Source organism: Leptonychotes weddellii, chromosome 7 (genome assembly GCF_054177405.1).
Source record: "Leptonychotes weddellii isolate Sample4059 chromosome 7, ASM5417740v2, whole genome shotgun sequence".
Taxonomy (NCBI): domain Eukaryota; kingdom Metazoa; phylum Chordata; class Mammalia; order Carnivora; family Phocidae; genus Leptonychotes; species Leptonychotes weddellii.
In genome coordinates, this window is record NC_138375.1 from 23,451,525 (window position 1) to 23,460,214 (window position 8,690).

Here is an 8,690-nt window from a genome sequence, read left to right on the forward strand (position 1 = left end):
TAACCAACTGAGCCACCCAGGTGCCCTCCATATACATTTTAGAATCAGGTTACTATTTTTTGCAAATACACCTATTGGGATTTTCATTGGGATTGCATTGAATCTATAAATTGATTTGGTGAGATTGACGTATTTACAACATTGAAACGTCTAATCCATGAGCAATGTACATACTTCCATTTATTTAGGTTATCTTCAATTTTTCTCAAAGTTCTCTAGCCTTCTGTGCAAAAAAAAAATATTTTTTAAGATTTTATTTATTTATTAGAGAGAGAGAGAGTAGTGAGCTGGAGGAGAGGGAGAAGCAGGTTCCCCTCGATCAAGGAGACTGATGCAGGGCTTGATCCCAGGACCCTGAGATCCCATGACCTCAGACGCTTAACCGACTGAGCCAACCCAGATGCCGTAGCATGTGACTCTTGATCTTGGGATTGTGGGTTTGAGCCCCACATTGGGTGAGAGATTACTTAAAAATAAAATTAAAAAGTTAAAAAAAATTTAAAAATTAAAATTAAAATTAAAAATTTAAAACTTAAAAAAATTAAAAAAAAAAAAAGGAAAAGAGAACATGGTAACCACACCCCTAACATAGGGAGTGAGGGAGGATGTCGGAGCTATACAACCACTCCTTTCAATAGTGCAAACAAGTTAAATATTGGTGATGACTGATCTAATAGTCATAATGTGCTGTTCTTCATAGCACATCAGCTAACACACTTGACCCAGTGATAAGATGTGGCATTTGAGCAATGGATGAACTTGTAGAATCCCACCTGCTCTTTTGCCCAGTGATTCCTTAAAATCAGTGACTTGACCCTGCAAAATAATTGGATAGAGTGGTTTTTGGACCAAGGTCCAGAATGAAGTCAACTGTTGACTTCTGGATCATTTATCAGATCCAAAATGCTTTCACATGGGATAAAAGGCCCCTCCTGCTCTGACTACTGATTCTTTTTCTTTTTCTTTCTTTTTTAAGATTTTATTTATTTGAGAGAGAGAGACAGAGACAGAAATAATGACAGAGATAGTGAGAGAGAGCACGAGCAGGGAGGAGAGGGAGAAGCAGGCTCCCCACTGAGCAGGGAGCCTGATGAGGGGCTCGATCCCAGGACCCTGGGATCATGACCTGAGCTGAAGGCAGATGCTTAACTGACCTAACCACCCAGGCATCTCTACTGATTCCTTTTCAACCTTGTTTTTCACAGTTCCTTTCTGTTTACCTTACCCTTCTGGCAATCCATTTACTCCAGTGTGCCAAGTGCCCCCTCACCCCTCATGCCTTTCCCTATGCTGTTTTCTCAGCTTGGAGTACCGGTCTCCAGCCTAAAACCCTTCGTCAACTTCCTTTTGGTCTTAGAATAAAATTCAAACATGATCATGTATGACCATAACCTTGATTCTTGATAAAGAAAACCAACCCCCCATAAGGAAGTTTCATGTTACCTCAACTGCCAATTAGAGGAGAAGCTGAAATCTTGAGAAAGTCCCGGCTCTGTAAGTTTTTACCAGTGTGTTCCATCGATAGGTAATGCATCCATTATCTTTCACTGAAGCCAGCCTTTTGAATTTGCTAACTTATAATCATATTTCCCTTCCTCTGTGGAATAACATGACATCCTTCTCCCTGACCTCAGTTTCATGACCCTTCCCCTTCTTTTCCTGAATGTCACAAAATCTCTCCTCCCCTAAATGTCACAGGACAATTCTCAGCCAGGTTCTTGAGTATATCTATGTTAAAAGAAAACCTGTCATATCGTCTCTGTTGTTTTTTTTCCCCAAATCTATACCTTCAGTTTAATCCTGAGAAACCATCAGACAAACCCAAACTCAGAAACATTCTACAAAATACCTGGCACTCTTCAAGAGAAATACAAAAAGACCGAGAAACTTTCATAGCCCGGAGGAGATGAAGGAGACATGACAAGTGACAAGAGCCAAGGTGGTGAGGCCCACAGGAAAACAAAAGCTGGGAGTGGGAGTGCAAATCCCACAGTCCCCAAGGGCAAGAATGGTGCTGCTTCTCCAGCCAAAAAGGAAATCCTGAATTTCCTAATCCTGGATTAGGTCCTGGAATAGAAGGAATCACTTAGTGGTAAAACTGGAGAAATCCAAATAAACTGTAGTTAATAGGACTGTACAATATTAATTTCTTATTTTTGAGAAATGTGCCATGGTATGAAAGATGTTAACATTAAGAAAGCTAAAAGAACTCCTATAGATAATTTGACATATTAAAATTACTAAGGTGTGGGGGCCACCCAGCTTCTGACTGGTGAACCCTCCTCCCCTTCTTCCTTCCTTAGTTCTTAGTAAATGACAAGTACTGACATTAAATTCTAAGTTCCACACTACTTCTATGATCTTATCCCATGCCATCTTTCCTTTGATTCATTTCACTCTAGCCTGGGCCTTCTAGTTCCCGGGACACCAACCTCCCCTGCAGGGTCTTGAGCTTGTCATTTCTTTTACCTCTCAGCTCTTTCCCCTGCTTCTTTGCAGGGCTGGCTTCCCTCCTTCAAATCTCAGCTTAATGTCTTTCAAGGAAGGAGAGGCCTGTGTTGACCAGGTCTCCCATCGATCTGTCACAGCATCTTTGGTATTTTTCTTCATTACACATCATCACAATCCGTAATGTATTGATTTATTTACAGATTTTCTCTCCTCCAGAATGTTTGCTCCATGAGGGCAGAGACCTTGTCTATCTTGTTCTCTGTTCTATCACCTGCCCTGAACACAGTGCTTTGCCTGTAAGAATTGCTCAACACATATCTGTTAAGGGAATGTCAAAGGGTAATTTTCCAAGAGTTGAAAACATGATGCTCATCAAACATATAGTGAGCATGTGTCAAATATTTACTTAATCCATTTAATGAAGGAACCAGCAAGATAATACAGCTGGTCTAAGGAGAATTCTAGGAACAGAGTCAGGAGGCACGATGAGATAAGTTAGTTTGGTTAGAGGTAAATCTGGTTAATGTCCTAAAGGGCAAGAAACTGTAACATTTGGAGTTATCTTCTCTTCTGAATCATTTGCATCTCTAATGGACAAAACCCTACAAATTAACAGGTAACTTCACAGAAGCTGGGCCCCAATGATAATAAGTAATAAGTCAAACAAAGGTACATTCTTTAGAGGAATAATGCTTGGGCAGGTCTGCTGGGCAATGCTCCAACATGACATTGGAAGGACATGGAATCATCTTTTTGCCTTAATTCTAAGTATTGGACAATTAAAAAAAAAACAAAAACAGAATGAATGAACAAATTGAAAATTTCCAATTGAAAGGGGGGTGTTCAATGAGTCAGGGAGCAAGGCAGCAGCTACCTGCTTTGAATTTGATTTGCATTTGACCAGCATCATTTGACTTAGCATCTCCTTCAGGAGTCAGCCCATAAGATCCTTCCCTTCTCTGGGAAGTCTGCCTCGAGCTTCCGCTCACCCCTGGTCAGGCAAACTGAGGGATTCAACCTCGTTATTGAGACAGTGAAGTTATCCAAGCCCTAGATTTTTTCCCCGAGACGTGTGTAGCCCTGCCTTATGCCAAGACACCTTACTCCTGTTGTATCCCTTTGCTTCCCAGGCCATATTTTTGTTCTGTGGATATACACGAGACGTCCCCTGGGGATTCCCAGAAATAACTGAGGTGGGGTAGGGAGGAGACTTGGAGGGTGAGATCCCCCATCCCTGCAATCGGCAAGTGAGGCCGAGGGGTCAGGACAAAGTAATCAGAAATATAAAGAGGACCTCATTTGTATTATGGCTGGTGAAATCAGCTGCACACTCATCAGACAAATATCAGAGCTATTTCTTCACTGCTCTCTTGATCCCATGAGATACTATTCTGCAACAGGTCAAGAGGCCAGCCTCCCACGGGTATCTTTCCCTAGTTTTAGAATTTATTCGGGGGGATAACAATCTCTGGGACCAAAGTCCTGAGCATCGAACCACGGACTATTCCAAGAAGAAATCATTTCAAGGCGAATAAAGACTCAACTCAAGCTGAAAACAGTCCCCTTAGTATATGAGAGGGGACCTTTAGGCAAGTGGCATCTTGCCAGCGAATCGACTCTAAACAAATCTGTAGCAGCCCGGAGGTGCTGGAGGGGAGTTTCAGAAACAGTCCGCGCTGGGAGGACAGTGCAACAGTTGACAGGAATTGCCTCACTCCCACTTGGAGGCTCATCCTCTGCAGATCTCTCTGCTCATCTCTGCGGCTTCAAAACAGCACGCAGGAATCAGAGACGGTTACATCAGGAGATCAGGAGATCAGGAGACCCTGGAGACATTCTAGTCCATCTCTTTGATTGCGCAGCCGAGGAATCCGAGGCACAGAGAAATGAAAGGATTTGCCCCAAGCCACACAGTGGAGAACTGTGAACAGAACCTGGATCTCTCGTTCAAGTATTTCCAATCCCTGGTCACTTATGTATCAGCTAAGCAGGAGACGTGGCGACACGCGGCTTTGCTTCCCTGCTGATTGAACTCTATTCCTGGTGCAGAGCTCGAGCATCAATCAACAAACAGTAGGAAGAGAGACGTGGCCCCAGCGTACGGGAGCGGCACGTGATGGGCCGTTGCAGACGTAATTCGAGGCAGTGCCATGACAACCAGCATTCACGCTGGGCCCAGACAGCGCCGCAGGCTTAGGGCTTCGGAGGATAATTAAAAATGGCTTCTCCCTTGCTGAGCAGGGTGCTCCGGCCTCTGTTTCCCCTGGAGTGAGTGGCTCTAAAATATACCGAGCCCGGCCTAGTGCAGCTTCTTTACCGAAGGTTGGGCGTGGGGTGTCTGTGCGTGTGAGTGCGTGTGGTTCCAGCAAGAGAAATAGACTCCAAGCCTCGGGAATCCCCGAGAATGACTATGCCTGGCAGTATATGGTTTTGCTTCCTCTTAGACGGATGCATTGTTTCAAAATGTGCTCCCTGAACACTGATGTCCCAAAGAGGTGCCCTGGGCGGTGAGGGGAAGGTAAGGGGGAAGGGCACCACCGCAGCTATCTTTCTTTCTTTCCTTTTTTTTTTTTTAAGGTTTTATTTATTTAAGAGAGAGACAGAGAGCACGACCGGGGGAGGGGGCAGAGAGAGAAGGAGAAGCAGGCTCCCCGCTGAGCAGGGAGCCCCGATGGGGGGTTCGATCCCAGGACCTGGAGATCACCACCTGAGCCCAAGGCAGACGCCCAACCCACTGAGTCACCCAGGTGCCCCGACTATCTTTCTTATATACTGCAGGTTCTGCTGCTACCAATTAATAGTACATCAATTGTCAGCTGCGGCAGTGGACCGGGAGGGGTGCTGGGTGACCACTGAGATGCGGAGGCTTCCTTGATTTTAACCTGAATGTTCATGTACTCGGCAACACAGAACTCCTCAAACGACCATCCGTTGTCCCTGAATATGTGCTTTCCCCTTCTTTTTCTGCGTTTCCAGTTGGGCACCTGGGAATACAGACCTCCAGCTTCCCTGACACGTAGGCATGGGCCTCAGACATGTAAGGCCTGTTCCACTGAGTAGACGTGCCGCTTTCCTGATGTGCCCTCTCCCGGGCCTTCTCCTCTTCCCTTCGCCTGCTTATAGTGTGACAAACCCTGGTGGGCCATGAGGATGAGAGCCCCACCACAGGAATGGCAGAGCAGAAGGTACACTTTTTTGATCATTCAAAAATATTGCTACTTATTTTACCAGTACTAAAAATATAAGGTAGGAAGTACTCAGTATGCTAGATACATGAAGCCTGGTTCTGAATGAAGCTCTTGAACCTGAACTGCCCTACTAGCCCTCTATTTTTTTTTTTTTTTTTCCTTACGTAGGCTCCACACCCAGCATGGAGCCCAACACAGGGCTTGAACTCACAACCCTGAGATCAAGATCCTAAGCTGAGATCAAGAGTTGGATGCTAAACTGACTAAGCCACCCAGGTGTCCTCTGCTCTATTTTTTTTTAAATTCTTTATTAACAGCTGAATCAACATCCTATGATACCCCCACACCCATCATGCTTAAAGTCATGCTAAAAGTTTTATTTAGGATGCTTTGGGGGTACAAGTAACAACAAGCCTGCTGAAAACAGTTTTAAAGCATAGGCATTAAAAAAATGATGTCACTTCAGGGGCATCTGGGTGGCTCAGTCAGTTAAACGTCTGGACTCTTGATTTCAGCTCAGGTCATGATCTCAGCGTCATGAGATCAAGCCCAGTGTTGGGCTCCTTGCTCAGTGAGGGGTCTGCCTGAGATTCTCTCCCTCTCACTCTGCCCCTCCCCCCCCACTCTCTCTAAACAAACAAACAAACAAAATCTTGAAAAAAAAACCAACACAAATTTATTCTCTTACAGTAGTGGAGGCCAGAAGTCTGCAATCCGTTTCACTGGTCTAGTGTCAGTTGGCAGGGCTGATATTTTCTGGAAGCTCTAGGGAAGAATCTATTTCTTTGCCTCTGTTAGCTTCTGAAGGCTGCCCACATTCCCTGGCCCGCGGCCCCCTCCTTGAGATGCTGCAACATCGCATATCCTGCGGTCAAACCCCCCTCGGCCTCCCTGTCCTAAGGACCCTTGTGGTGACAGTTAGGGCCCACCCAGAAAATTCAGGATAACCTCTTATTTGAAGACTCTTAACTTAATTGCACCTGCAAAGTCCCTTTTGTTAAATAAAGTAAGATTTGCAGGTTTCGGGGATGAGAACATGGATACCTTCGAGGACAGTTGTTAAGCACCCAGGCTCTTTCTGTTTTCCTGCTCTGCCACTCTCAATGTTTTGGTGACATCTCCCTTCAGGATTTTAAAAAATTAATTAATTAATTTTAAAATTCCAGCAGGGTTGACATACCATGTTCTATTAGTTTCAGGTGTACAACGTAGTGATTCGGCTCTCCCTTCAGGGTTTTAAAATCACTTTGGGGCTCCAAGCATCACATCCTCATGAGGCCTTGTCTCCAGCAAGAAGAGACGAGTGTTCCCAGCCTGTCTCTTCGTTTATCAAGGAGGACCTGGTTTCCCAGAGGTTCTCAACAGAAGCCACGGCAAGTCCCAGGAGTAAGGACTGGGTCACCTGCCTGTGCTCGAGCCCCAAACAAGGCTGGTAATTTGCTAGTCTCTGCAGCAGGACGTGGGGGGCTGATGCCGAGAGGGAGAATGACTGCGAGGTGGGACCTCACTCTGGAACGTCTTGCTGTGGATTCCACAGGCGTGAGTACCACTGAGGAGCCCTGTGTTGCCAGGCTGCCACAAAGGCAAATGTGACGACATGGATGGAAGAAAAGACGTTTAACTTGTGTGTGTGTGTGTGCGTGCGTGCACACACACACAAAATCATCAAACATAATGTTGAACGACTATGGTCGCGAGACATGAGCTCTTTAAGGATAATGTGGGATAATCGAGTTGTCTTTCGTTCATTCAACTGACACCTGACTCATCTTTTCTGTGACAGACTTCTCCATCAAGGGCTGAAGTTACAAATATGAGTAAAAAAAGTCTCTGGTGTCAAAGAGATCCTGGATAATCACGAGAGAGGCAATCTAGTGAAGACACAGTGTCGCTCTGAGGCAGACATAAGATGCTGGGGTGATGCACAGGGGTGCTTTGTGAAACCCAGTGGCTGTCAAATTTTATGGAAGCAAGACGTGAAGTATCAGGAGCCAGGACTGGCCGGTGGTCTCTCACTTTCCTAGCTCATAGTTTCTTCCCTCCGTACCTTCTCTCTTTCTCCTCTCTGCCCGCGTGACTGCAGTCAGACGCCCTACAACCGATGGGCTCCCCCGCAGTTGCCTGTCCCACCGAGGTGTGGCGAGGTCACAGTGTGACATAGCGTGGCTGTAGCCATGCTAGGAGGGCTGTAAGTGCAGGAGACCCCCGTACGTACCTCTGCGAGATGATGAAAAGAATGAGGAAGTGCGGGGCAGGCTGTAATTTGAGGTGGTGCTTGGGATTGGAGTCACTTATGTTAGCGGTCTGTACCCACTTTCAGACAGCTTGTTCCACTTCTCTGAGCCTGGAAAAGAGTGAACAAAAATCATGCTGGGTTTGGAGGAGGGGGGAGCAGCCCACTGCCGTCCCCAGGGAGCCCTGAGGCAGCCTTGGAGAGGCTCGAGGCAGGTGCGGGGAGGTGGGGCTGGCACAAGGCCAGCCCCTGTTGTTTTTGGGATTAAGTAGGGAAAGTTCTTGCCCAGAAATAACAGAGCTGGCAAATGTGTGTGGGATTTCCTTCTTGTGCTCAGCGGGCTTCTCCCTCCATGCTGGTCTCACCTCAGGAAGGGGAAGTTGGGGTGCTGTTGCCCCTGGCAGGCCACTCCTAGTCCTGGAATTCCTTTAACACTTCCACTTCCGTAAACAATTACTGGGCAAATGCTGTGAGTATGAAATCGTCTTTCTGGGGTAGACATTTCTGGTCACACAAAGACCTGGAATCTTGAGGGAAGCTGCCCTTCCTCACTGGGGAAGGAAGGGGTGGAAACGGGGACCCTATCTTAGCCGTTATTAGCGGGCATTTTCCTCAAAAGCTAACACATTTTTCATCTTGACCTCAAATTAAAAACAACGTTGGTAAGAATACTTGGGTAGGAGATGCGAAGGCTCATCTTGTTTGAATACAGAGCGTTTTGCCCTTTTCTGTGGCCCCAGGAATACCTCACGGGGACAGGCCTTCATGGGGTTCACACTCCCCTCCAGGGAGGGAAGGTGGAGCAATGTTTTGAAAAG

At 46.2% G+C, this 8,690-nt stretch overlaps 1 long non-coding RNA gene across 1 annotated transcript; it reads left to right on the top strand.

Moving 5' to 3' along the window:
* The first annotated feature begins 3,206 nt into the window (after window positions 1-3,206).
* LOC145722537 (uncharacterized) lies at window positions 3,207-6,969 on the top strand. Its single transcript, XR_014146867.1, has 3 exons — window positions 3,207-4,583; window positions 5,428-5,488; window positions 6,833-6,969. It is a non-coding gene; the product is annotated as an uncharacterized LOC145722537 (long non-coding RNA).
* The last annotated feature ends 1,721 nt before the right edge of the window (window positions 6,970-8,690 follow it).